Raw genomic sequence first — 13927 nt, forward strand, 5'->3', positions numbered from 1 at the left:
GGAATGGGGAGAGAAAGCATGAACACGATGAAACCAAACCCAGAGCATCTGAGGAGGTGGACACTGCGTCCTACTTGCCCCTGACGGGCCCATCGGAACTGAGACCTGCCCGGGTCCGTGCTTGTGCCCCTCATCCTGCCTGGACGGCTACCCCCCTGACTTCCTCTGTCCCCTTTCTGCACAAAGCTTCCCAGCCCACGTCAACTCATGATAGCTGCTCGCGCCAGGGCTTATACTACGATTTCACTGTTCATCGGTTTATATCTCCTCTCCTCCCAGATGTAAAGCTCTTGGAGGATTGAAAGCAATTCCTGGACGCAGTGAAATGCACTGGTCTTGGGACTGAGACTGGGGCAAACGCCTGGCTCAGCCCCGTGGTGGTTCTAAGACCCTGGGTAAGTCGCTGCGTCCAGGCTTGGTTACCTCATCTGTCAATCGGGCAGCAATCATCTCTACCTGGTGGAAAGATGAAATGAGACAACAGGTGTAAGCGTTCTGGTCATTTAGTTATTTCCTGAACATCTGACAGCTTGCCCTCCTTCCCAATACCTTCCCTTTCATGTCGTAAATGTTCAATACATGTTTGCTGATTGAGTGACAGATCATGAATTCCACTCCATTCCTCCCTGCATCTTATCTGCATATCTCAGAGTTGGCCCTTAGGACTGTGTCACAGAAGGGTTTGGATGTATACCTCGATAGCCACCAGAAATTGGAATTAAATATTACTGATTTTTACTTAATCCATCTATAAAGTGGTCTAAGGGTTTTTTTGTTCCATAAGTTTATTACACCCAGAGAAAAATATCATGAAAATAACATGTTCGAGAGAAACTCTATACCAGCCAGTCCTAATGGAGTAGGACTTGTATGACCGACCGGTAGTCTCTTCCACAAAAGAGATTTAAGAGAATGGGATCTATTCAATGGAAAGTAGTGTGCGGGTCAGGAGATTGTCCAGAAACAGATGGCATACCCAAAAGGGGTACCTGGAAAAGCATTTGTTAAAATGCATTTTATTTACAAAAGGTAGTGAGAGACTAAAAAGGAATGTGAACTACTCTGTGTTACAATGATGGGGAGTTTTAGCTCTCCCAGACCTGAAGGGGCCAAGGAAAGGAGGAGTGATTGGTACCCAACAGGACCTGTGCCTGCCTGAGGGCCACCGATATGAGCTGCTGTCTCCATCAGAGGAACGCAGACCTGCAGAGAGGGAGCTGGTGGAACCGACAGCCCGACTTTCCTCTCCACTTGTCCTCCAGTACCTGCTGGGCTTTCCATTGGCTCGACGCAGCCAAAAGCCGAAAGGAAGTGGGCTATGTTGGTAATCCATGGAGGTTAGTCCCTAGGGCACAAGAGTTGGGTGGACATTGAATCTGAAAGGCAAAGCAAGAATATCCAGCATGATAGGAAAAGCGAAAGAAAAGTCAAAAGAAATTATAGTAAATAAGAAAACCACCACAAAATAGATGCTAGAAATGAATCCAAATATTTTAGTAATCACAATAAAAGTAAATAGATTAAAGAGACCCTCAGATCGAAAAAAACAAAATCACAGACTATCACAATGTCCATTTAAAGGAGATAAGCCTCCAGCATAGAGATATCAATAGGAGGAAAATAACTAGAAAAAGGTATAGCATGTAAATATTAACAGAAGGAAGGCTTCTCTTGTAATATTAGTATCAAACCTGAGAGAATTGAAGGTGGAAATTTTTCATGTAAATGAAGAAACAAATACACCAAAAAGATATAAAAATCATGAAATCATACCTATTTAATAGTATAATCTTAAAATTACAAAGCTAAAATTGATGGATTTACATGGGAAAATTGACAAATCTATAATCACAGCAGGAGATTTTAAAGCATATCTCTCAGAAACTGAACAGATAAAGCAGACCTGAAATTAAGATCCTCCAAATTTGAAAAAAAAACACAAACATTTAAAACAGACTAACTCTAGAGGGTAACATTTAGGCTCCTGCACTTGTCAAATAGATGACACACGTTTTTTCCAAGCACAGATGAAACATTGTCACAACTTGATCACGCTATAGGCCACAAAGGAAGTCTCAACAAATTTAACGATTCAACATCATAAAAGCCCATGTTCTCTGAAAGCAATGCAAGATTAGTGATTAGTAGAAATCATCAATAAAAAGATAGCCAAACCACTTCTCCCACGTATATTGAAACTAAATGGCACAGTTCTAAATACGTCCTAATTTAAAGAGAAAATTCAATGGAAATTATAAAACATTTAAAACCAGTAGTTATGAAAATTCAACATATAACTCTTGGAACGCAGCTAAAGAAGCGGTTACGGGGAAAATCAGAGCCTATAACGTGTATATTAGAAAACTAAATTAATGAGCTGGGAGTTCAGCTCACAAAGCTAGGAAACAACAATAGTGACTTTAGGATTTGTCTTAAGGAGTGTTACATTTCAATGGGATGACATGTATATACGTATATTTTTCTATCCAACATGCAGTAAACTTATAATGTGCTCTTTTCTGTTGCTGTAGCTGTTACGCTTACTTTGACTTAGCACATAATAGATGCTCAATACATTCCTTTTTTTTTTTAGCATCTTGATTGGAGTATAATTGCTTTACAATGGTGTGTTATCTTCTGCTTTATAACAAAGTGAATCATTTATACATATACATATGTCCCCATATCCCCTCCCTCTTGCGTCTCCCTCCCACCCTCCCTATCCCACCCCTCTAGGTGGTCACAAAGCACTGAGCTGATCTCCCTGTGCTATGCGGCTGCTTCCCACTAGCTATCTATTTTACATTTGGTGGTGTATGTATGTCCATGCCACTCTCTCACTTCGTCCCAGCTTACCCTTCCCCCCTCCCCGTGTCTTCAAGTCCGTTCTCTACGTCTGCGTCTTTATTCCTTTCCTGCCCCTAGGTTCTTCAGAACCATTTTTTTTTAGATTCCATATTTATGTGTTGGCATATGGTATTTATTTTTCTCTTTCCTTTTTTTTTTCAATCTTTTAGGTTGATCAATTCTTTATCAGTTAACATTCTCACTGACAAAAACCAATTTATATTAACTATAGTTATATATAACATATCAAGGGAGTACATGGGAAAATCAGAACACAAGACTTCATCAGCTAAATAGAGTTCAACTCAGTTTGCTGTTATGGGGACAAACAAGGTAACAAACACACTGAAGTATAAACAAAATATTACTCAGAGTAACAGCATTCCAGAAGAAAACAGAAAGCTGAAGATACAATAAAGGTCTTTAATTCACAATATGTATAATTATATAATTTATTAAAATCAACATAATTCGTGTACAAAATATTAACATGGCAGTCATAAAGTTTGTTAAGCACTTCAAATACTGAAATGTTAAAACAGTAAAACTCCACTAAGCAACTTTTGCATCAAGGGATCTAATCTAGCTCACTAGTTCAGGCTGAACGTTCACTCTCCGAAGTATTTCTTCAGGCATGCAAAAGACAGGGCTAACAGGTTTAATCTGTTCTTCTCCCAAAAGTGACAATCCAGCAATTCCAAATAGAGTATGAAAAGGAACTACCATATCTCCTGGCCTGTCCGCAAATCCTCCCGTTTCTTCATCTTGACATGCTGAAATGAAACTGCACGGTTTCTCTCTGTCAATCCAATGAAGGCTTCCAGTTATCTTTAGGGAAGCCAACACCCACCAAGAATAGCATACATCTGGTAACTTCTCTGGCCTTCCATTGAGTCCACCTAATGGAAGCTGTCATTCATGAAGCCACCAACCAAGTAAATCAGAATTTAGTCGATGCAACTGACTAGTAATAGCCAGGAATCCTGTGCAACAATAGATCTGCCCAGCATGGGATTCAGAACCTGACCTGCAACCAAATCCACCATCAAAGTTCATACATGATAAAACAAATTCGATTGCCTTTTCCACATTAATAGCATCCAGCTTCCCCAATAGAGCCAAAGTTGCCACCGCACAAAAAGAGAATCTTGTATCAATTTCTCCCCAAAAACTCCAGCAAAAGAACCATCTTCTTTCTGTAGCCTCTGAATATATTCTACAACTTTATTTACATCAATAACATTAATACTATCATAGTAAGAATCTGGACAGCATTAAGAGTGTACAAAAGATGAGGATCATGTCCAATACTAACACTTATTCCACCACACTCGTGTTGACAAGACTTAGTAAATGTCAGAATTTCTTTTCTATTCATGCGATGTAGCTGTCCCATGAGATCCATTACAATCAGACCCCAATAGATGCCACTCATTCTCAAATAATCAGATATACAGTATTCGTAATCATCTTTCTTTGAGCCATAGGATGCTATATAATCTGGATGCTTCTGCACTAATAGGGTGTCGGGTGCATCTGACTTGATAATAAGATCCTTCCGTGGTGTGCCCATGTCTGAGAGTGAAAAGAGCTATTTTTCTCTTTCTGACTTACTTCATTCTGTATGACAGTCTCTAGGTCCATCCACCTCACTACAAATAATTCAACTTCATTTCTTTTTATGGCTGAGTAATATTCCATTGTATATATGTGCCACATCTTCTTTATCCATTCATCTGTTGATGGACACTTAGGTTGGTTCCATGTCCTGGCTACTGTAAATAGAGCTACAATGAACATTGTGGTACATGACTTTTTTGAATTATGGTTTTCTCAGGGTATATGACCAGTAGTGGAATTGCTGGCTCGTATGCTAGTTCTATTTTTAGTTTTTTAAGGAACCTCCATACTGTTCTCCATAGTGGTTGTATCAATTTACATTCCCACCAACAGTGCGAGAGAGCTCCCTTTTCTCCACACCCTTTCCAGCATTTATTGTTTGTAGATTTTTTGATGATGACCATTCTGACTGGTGTGAGGTGTTACCTCATTGTAGTTTTGATTTTCATTTCTTTAATGATTAGTGTTGTTGAGCATCCTTTCATGTGTTTGTTGGCAATCTGTATATCTTCTTTGGAGAAATGTCTATTTAGGTCTTCTGCCCATTTTTGGATTGGATTGTTTGTTTTTTTGATATTGAGCTGCATGAGTTGCTTGTAAATTTTGGAGGTTAATCCTTTGTCAGTTGCTTCATTTGCAAATATTTTCTCCTATTCTGAGGGTTGTCTTTTTGTCTCGTTTATGGTTTCCTTTGCTGTGCAAAAGCTTTGAAGTTTCATTAAGTCCCATTTGTTTATTTTTGTTTTTATTTCCATTTCTCTAGGAGGTGGGTCAAAAAGGACCTTGCTGTGATTTATGTCATAGAGTGTTCTGCCTATGGTTTCCTCTAAGAGTTTTATAGTGTCTGGACTTACATTTAGGTCTTTAATCCATTTTGAGTTTATTTTTGTGTAGGGTGTTAGGGAGTGTTCTAATTTCATTCTTTTACATGTAGCTGTCCAGTTTTCCCAGCACCACTCATTGAAGAGGCTGTCTTTTCTCCATTGTATATTCTTGCCTCCCTTATCAAAAATAAGGTGACCATATGTGTGTGGGTTTATCTCTGGGCTTTCTATCCTGTTCCATTGATCTATATTTCTGTTTTTGTGCCAGTACCATACTGTCTTGATTACTGTAGCTTTGTAGTATAGTCTGAAGTCAGGGAGCCCGATTCCTCCCGCTCTGTTTTTCTTTCTCAAGATTGATTTGGCTATGCGGGGTCTTTTGTGTTTCCATACAAATTGTGAAATTTTTTGTTCTAGCTCTGTAAAAAATGCCATTGGTAGTTTGATAGGGATTGCATTGAATCTGTAGATTGCTTTGGGTAGTAGAGTCATTTTCACAATGTTGATTCTTCCAATCCAAGAACATGGTATATCTCTCCATATGTTTGTATCATCTTTGATTTCTTTCATCAGTATCTTAGTTTTCTGCATACAGGTCTTTTGTCTCCTTAGGTAGGTTCATTCCTAGGTATTTTATTCTTTTTGTTGCAATGGTAAACGAGAGTGTTTCCTTAATTTCTCTTTCAGATTTTTCATCATTAGTGTATAGGAATGCAAGGGATTTCTGTGCATTAATTTTGTATCCTGCTACTTTACCAAACTCATTGATTAGCTCTAGTAGTTTTCTGGTAGCATCTTTAGGATTCTCTATGTATAGTATCATGTCATCTGCAAACAGTGACAGCTTTATTTCTTCTTTTCCGATTTGGATTCCTTTTATTTCTTTTGCTTCTCTGATTGCTGTGGCTAAAACTTCCAAAACTATGTTGAATAATAGTGGTGACAGTGGACAACCTTGTCTTACTAAATACTTTCTGTTTTTTTTTTTTTTTTTTTTTGTGGTACGCGGGCCTCTCACTGCTGTGGCCTCTGCTGTGGCAGAGCACAGGCTCCGGACATGCAGGCTCAGCGGCCATGGCTCATGGGCCCAGCCACTCCACAGCATGTGGGATCTTCCTGGACTGGGGCACGAACCCGTGTCCCCTGCATCAACAGGCGGACTCTCAACCACTGCGCCCCAGGGAAGCCCCTAAATACATTCGTGATGCATTAACAAATGGGTGAATGCCCAAGAAATTTCCTATTTTCTAGCAGCCATGTTAAAAAAAAATGTAAAAACACAAAACAGGTAAAATTAATTTTAATATTATATTTTATTTAATTCACTATTTCCAACATATGATCACTTCAACATATAATCCATATAAAAAATCATGGAGACATTTTATGTTCTCTTTTTCATACTAAGCCTTAGAAAGCAAGTGTGTATTTCATGCTTAAAGCCTACCTCAGTTCAGATGCTAAATTTTCATCAGAAACACTTGACTGGTTTTTAGATTTCATAAAATTTACCATTGAACAGTATTTTCACATGCCCAAGTTGTTTAAAAATTACTTCAAAGTTTTCTAGTAACTGAATTGTCAGTTTTTAAATTTAAATATTAAAATTAAATCAAATTAAAAATTCAGTCCTTGACTCATACTGGGCACATTTTACATACTCAGTAGGCACAGGTGCCAGAGGCTACACTATTGAACAGTGTAGGTCTAGACCATGCAGCTAGGAATTGCCCTTTCCAAAGATTGCCACCTTCCCTTGTCCACTGTCCTATGTTGGGATCTGGAACTTTCCATTCCAACTTCAATATAAAGAAACTTTCCTGCCTAAGCTACTATGTAGAAGTGAGGTAGCCTGGGACTATCAAAGCCCTCCCTCCCCCAATAGCCGGTGAAAATTTCTGTTTAACAATAGCACTTATTGATGCTATTTTCTTTCTTTGCCAAGGATCAGTGGACTACACTTCCAAAAAATATTAAAAACCTTAACTAAGGGAAGCAGAAAGCAGTGAGAATTCCCTGGGTCAGCTCTCTCCCCAGCCTCTAAATTGAGAGCTTCTGAGAATGACATAGAGGGAGAGCTCCACCCCCCCGCCACCCACCCCACTCCCAGAGCCAGGCCACCTGTCTCCTCCTCCCTCCACTAGGCTCAGTCTGAAAGGAGGATTTATTTCAGCTAAGAAACTGAACACCACAATCAGGGCATTCTTTACACTTTGGCATAAACTCAAGACTTGCAGAAGCCTTGAGTCTTCTCACCTCCAGGCCATGCCCTCCTAGCCTCTCAAGGCTGGTCCTTCCAGCTTGTGGGAAGAGAAACAGGATCAGTTCCAGGGCTCTGCCTCAGGGAGGCCACTGCCTTGCAGTGAACCCAGGGCCATTCTTTTTGGCTGAGATTCTAAAACAGGAATCAGAAGGGAGTCGGGTCTTCCCTACTTATATCATGGACTCCTGTGAAGGTCAAAGGAGAATACATATTCCGTGGAAAAACACCTTGAAAAATGTAGAGTATTTTGTGCACCTAAAGTAACAATTTTTTAAAATATTATTTTATTTAGTTTTTTTTAATACAGCAGGTACTTATTAGCTATCTATTTTATGCATATTAGTGTATATATGTCAATCCCAGTCTCTCTAAAGTATCATTTTAAAATCATATTGGGGTTTCCCTGGTGGTGCAGTGGTTAAGAGTCCACCTGCCAACGCAGGAGACGTGGGTTTGAGCCCTCGTCCAGGAAGATTCCACATGCTGTGGAGCAACTAAGCCCGTGCACCACAACTACTGAGCCTGTGTGCCACAACTACTGAAGCCCGTGCACCTACAGCCCATGCTCTGCAACAAGAGAAGTCACCTCAATGAGAAGCCCGTGCACTGCAATGAAGAGTAGCCCCGCTCACCGCAACTGGAGAAAAGCCTGTGCACAGCAACGAAGACCCAATGCAGCCAAAATTGAATGAATAAATAAATAAATTAATTAATAATAATAATAAAAATATCATGTTGGCTACAAGTCTTCCAACATACACCCAGGAAAGACTTAAAAGCTAAGCCCAACAGGTTTTCTCAGTTCTCGTTGGGGATATAAATTGGAAAAAAAACTTTTTGGAGGGAAATTTGTCGGTATCTACCAAAATGTTAAATGTCCATACCCTGGGAACCATAAATCCCACATTTGCGGGTAACCAGAGAAATACTCTGTTGAAAAAGATGTATATACAGGGGTTTTACTGCAGCGTAGTTTGTAATAGCAAAAATTAAAACCTGCCTCAATTTCTAACTGTAAAAGAGTTAATAAAGAAATCTATGGAATGACGGAGACCTGTGTGTTCCGGGCAAATGAGGCCATAACATTTTGATGGTTTATAAAAGAAGATTACAGATAGAATGAATAAATACGTTATTCATAAAAACTAAAACTGTGGACAACATCAGTAAATAACCTCTTAGGAGATGGACTTAGTTAGACCTTTCACTTTTTACTTTTTGTTTCTATATTGTTTAAATTTTACTTTGAGCGTATGCCATGTTTTGATAAGCAAAAGAAGTAAAGATGTTTCCATCGTTAAAACAACGAAAGAGAAAAAATGAGGCCAAAAATGTGCTAGCCAGTGGGGATTCAAAATGATTTTAAAATATGGTCCGTTCCTTGAGGGAGTCACAAATTAGCCAGGAATATTTAAAGAAAAGAACACTTCTGACCTTCCAAAATCATTATCTCGGCTTTCCAAATCACTGGGTAAATTTTATTTTTAAATGATTACATGAGACCTTCCTTCCACAATTTTTTAAGCTTTTGATGTTTCAAGATACACTTTACTTCAGTTTTTCCTTTGTTATTCATTCAGGAAATATTTATCATACACCTCACAGCCAGCTACAGCCAAGGCACTGTACTGTGTACCATGGGAGAACCAAAGGATTTCACCTTCTGATGTTGGGGAGTTTGCAGTCTGATGGGAAACACAGAGAGTTATGTTAAGAATAATAATGCAAGTCAGAAAAGGATAAGTACCCAAAGAGATGAACCAGATTAAGAATTCCAGGGCCTCAGAGAGCACATCCCGGGGACGGTAACAGGCAGGAGGATGGCCAAGGCTTTGTGAAAGGGGGTGGGAAGGAGCGGTAGGATTTGCAAAAGCCAACAGCACTTTCCAGATTTAGAGCTGAACTGAGAAATGTATAGTAGTTACAGCAAGTGCTGAAGCTTACTGACGTTGTTTTCATTTCCAGTGACTAAACCCAACCCTCCTGCACACACCCACTCCTCTGTGTCGTTAACCAAAACCGGAGCGCAGGGACTGGGTGCCACTGGTGGTCTACACTCCCCTGCCCCCAGGAGCATGACCCAGGGGTGGGCTGGGGGAGCCGTGGCTGAGTTTTGGCAGTGCTGTTTCAGTGTTACCACCCCTCGTACCATAAAAGCAGCTCTTGGACAGACTTTTCTGGTAATTGGAAACCCCTCAGCAAACCTGATCTCTGAACTGAGTCAAAAGTCACATGTGTGTGAAACCCACACTCCACCTCCCGCACATCTGAAAAGAGCTCAAGTTCACCGGAGCCCTGACACCAGCAGCATGAGTGGAACCAGGCCCTTGCGCAAACGTCTCTCTGTGAAACAGACTCTAACAATTTCCTTCTAAATCCTTATTTCAACATTCTAGAATGTCCCTCAGTAAAGATGCTTATTGTCTCCTTTTTAATTTGTTCTCACCGTGGTTTAAGGAGAGCTTGCATGAAGGTCACCCCTTCCTCTCCCTATAACCAAGGGGAGCTGAGACATGCGGCTGGTGGCTGTGAAGGAATAAAACACTCTAGCAAACACCTGGGAGCCACTGAGACTGTCAGCACAGATGTGCCAGGGCACAGTTGCCAGGATGGTTCCCTTGCATCCTGTTCTGTAGACATTTGTTAAGCGGTGAACATGTCCCAGGCACAGGGGATGCAAAGATGATTGACCTGGTCCTTAACCTCCAGGGAGCTGTGGGCTGGTGCCAGAGACATGGTGCATCAGATTAACAGCTGCCATTATCTGGGGCTTCCTCTGGGTCAGATGCTGTGCCAGTGTGGGCTCACTCCTACTCTACAACCCTGCAAGGTAGGTTTTGTTAGATTCTTACCACCAATGAAGCAGCAGAGGGCTCGCGGGGCCCAGGGGAGGTGAGCAGAGCACAGGAGCGCGAGGTAGAGGCTGGGGGAGAAGGGGTCTGTCCCACAGACAGCTGAGGGGCACCCAAGGCCTGCAGTGAACAGCAGGAGAGCACACAGAGCCTGGGGATTCTGATAAAGCAGACAGGACTGTATGAGGCAGGTGGACAGGTGCGCAAGCAGCCCTGAGACCAGCGAGGTCTACAGGGACAGAGTCCCAAATCCAGGAGGCTGGGGAGAAATGGCCACTCTCGTGACCAGGAAACATGCAAGGGCCCTGCCTCCAGAGCAGAAGTGCCTTGAGCTCTGTCTTCTTTTCATCCAAGAATTTTCTTCCCCTCGGTAGCCTGCTCACTTCACGCACTGTGTGTTCGCCACAGACCAGATTCTCCAGTGGGAGGGAGTGGACCCTGGGGCTGGTCGGCTGTGCCCTGGTCCCAGAGGTTTATTTACCTTTTCCCCCATCTCCCAAAAGCTCTGCCGGTAGTGGTCAAACTCGACCTGTGACACTGGGCAAGACACGCTTCCTGTAGAGGCTTGTTGACTCATTTGTATAATGTTCAGGGTTGGACTCAATGATTTCCGGGGTTCCTCCCTGCTCTCGATATCCACAGGCCTCATTCAGCATTTTGAGAAGCAGGACGCATTCTCACACATCTTCACCGCTATTCGATGAGCTATTTTATTGCAATAATCAAACCTTACACATGAAAAGAGGTATCCTAAGTCCTAAGCATCTTGTTACACATGGGGGAAAAAAGGTATCCTAAGCCCTAGTGTACTGACAGAATATGAAAATGTAAGTTTTGAAGATTTTCAAAGTACCTGGTGGGACTTTCCTGGTGGTCCAGTGGTTAAGACTCCACGCTCCCAATGCAGGGGGCCCGGGGTTCAATCCCTGGTCAGGGAACTAGATCCCGAACGCCGCAACGAAGATCCCACAGGCTGCAACTAAGACCTGGTGCGGCCAAATAAATAAATTAAAAAATATTAAAAAAAAAAAAAAAGTAACTGGTGTCAGAGAATGCAGGTTTTAATCTAGGTCCTATCACCTATTGGCTCCTGAACTTTAGACTGCCCGAACCCCAGTTTCTACATCTTTCAGTTCTAGGAAAGCATCTTACTGTGTAGAGCTGTTGCAAAGATGAGATAAGATGATGGATAGAGAAGAGTTTTTGGAAAGATAAGAAACTAGACACGTGTGTGTTAGGAATGGAATTTCCGGCATTAAATTCTTGATGGCCCGTGATTCGGCTGGCACGCAAACAACAAGAGGAAATGTACTATGGGTGAACACAGGCAATTACGGATCAGGACCTGGTCAAGCGGAGGAAAGCTTGCTGACAACATGAGAATTGGGAAAAGGCGATTGGATTTCAGCTGAGGAGAAGGGTGGAAGCACTGGTGAGCGTACGGAGAATTTTAGAGGAGAGATAGGAATTCATGAAGCAGGTTCTTCTTTATGTAAACATATCTCCTGCTACGGGAAACCAAGCGCGGGGGTCAGAGGGTGCTGGAGTTCGCGGCGCTTCTCAGATTGCTCTCCTTGGGATCATATGAGCACCCCAATCACAGCGTTTGAGGATGAGGAAACAGACCAGGGGAGGTGAGGTGACTTACCCGGGGTCACAGGAGTGGGAGCAAACTCAAGGGACCCAGGAAAGGAACATGGAAGAGTGAGGGGGGCAGTCAGCACTTGAGCTGGCATCTGGGGTTAGACAGAGGGCAGATCTCACCTCATTCCAAGGGGTTGTCCAGGATCCCACCAGGAAAGGATTCTGACATCACATATTAGAGTTAGGAGGCGACCTCCTCTGGTGTAAGAAGCAGGCTAGAACCAACAGGACACAGGTATATGCCTTAAGCTCTATCAAACTAAGTTCCCTGACGAAAATGTAAGTTTATACATTACCCACGTCTGTACAGTATCAGTAGAGTCCTCACATCACGGTGAAGTAATTTTGCACGCTATGTGGCTTCCCTGGGCACAGGATGTGCAAATGAACCACTGACAACTGGTTTGTTGTGGTCATGGTCATCCCCATTAAAATGGTAGAAATTGGGACTTCCCTGGTGGCGCAGTGGCTAAGACCCCGTGCGCCCAATGCAGGGGGCCGGAGTTTGATCCCTGGCCAGGGAACTAGATCCCACATGCGTGCTGCAACTAAGAGTTCACATGCCCCAACTAAGGAGCCCACATACAGCAACTAAGACCCGGCACAACCAAATAAATAGATAAATATTTTTAAAAATTATGAAAAAAAATAAAGGAGCTTAAATACTAATTGAGAGGGGAAAAATGGTGGAAATGACTATTGTGTTATAACTATTATGTACTCAGGGCCTTCGATGTGTCCTGTGCTGCACTATTATCTATATATAACCCCTAGTCTGCACAGGGACCCGTTGACATAGATATTTGCAGACGAGGAAACTGATGCTCAGAAAAGTTAGGTAATTTGCCTGAGGTCACACAGCTGCTAAGTGGCAGAGCCCAGGTTTAAACCCAGTCATGCCTGGTTCCAAAGTCCAGCCACTGTTCCTCCCACCAGTGCATGATGCTCTAGGTCATGGTGATGGCCGAGCAGCAAATGCAAGGGCCAAAACTCTGGGTGGTCCTTGTATCAAAATCATTAAACCGATCAAATGTTTCAACTTAAATCAGTAATGAACATCATCATTTCCTGGACGGGGAGTTTGGGATTAGCAGAAGCAAACATATATATGGGGTTAGCAGATGCAAAAAATATATATATATACATGGATAAACAACAAGGTCCTACTGTAGAGCACAGTGAACTATATTCAATTTCCTGTGATAAACCATAATGGAAAAGAATATAAAAAAGAATATATATGTATAACTGAATCACTCCGCTGTACAGTAGAAATTAACACAACATTGTAAATCAACTAGACTTCAATAAAATAAATTTTTTAACAAGCATCATTTCCACACTGTATGTAACTACTGTTCTGTTTCTTTCAGGACATTACTCCCTAAGTTTGGTGTCGAGAGCAAGTGCCAAGGTAGTAAGTAGTCCATTAACATAGGACCTCAACGTAGATGAGGACCCATTTTGGGGGGTACTGTTCATTGGACAGGAAAATATTTATCCTCAGATAACATTAGCCGAGTAATTCAACAGACACTTTTTGAGCATCAGCAATCCCTAAATCCCATGTACACTTCCTGGGAAGGAGTGGTTTCTTCATAAGACCTATAGGTGACATTTAAGAAGACAACACCATTATATTTGACTAATGTCTATGAAGTGTCTTGGGACTCTTTTTAGAGATCATCTGTATTAGCTGACTCAGTAATTTCATCCAGCTGGGCCATGGAAGAGGACTGATGAAAAGATGCCCTATTTTCATAACATGATTTAGAAGTCTAGAAGAAAAATAAAGAATTAAATTCAAAGCGATAAGTTTGGAGACAAGAACAAGTGTCTTAGGCAAGATGAAGGGAAGTGTCCCGAAGTTGCTACTC

General features: G+C 41.8%; 1 pseudogene across 1 annotated transcript; it reads right to left on the bottom strand.

Annotated features, from left to right (window-relative positions):
* Positions 1 to 3422: 3422 nt before the first annotated feature.
* LOC309833922 (geranylgeranyl transferase type-2 subunit beta-like) lies at positions 3423 to 4420 on the bottom strand (annotated as a pseudogene). Its single transcript has one exon. The product of its transcript is annotated as a geranylgeranyl transferase type-2 subunit beta-like (transcript).
* Positions 4421 to 13927: the final 9507 nt, after the last annotated feature.

Source organism: Grampus griseus (assembly GCF_964374135.1).
Source record: "Grampus griseus genome assembly, chromosome: 15".
Lineage (NCBI taxonomy): Eukaryota > Metazoa > Chordata > Mammalia > Artiodactyla > Delphinidae > Grampus > Grampus griseus.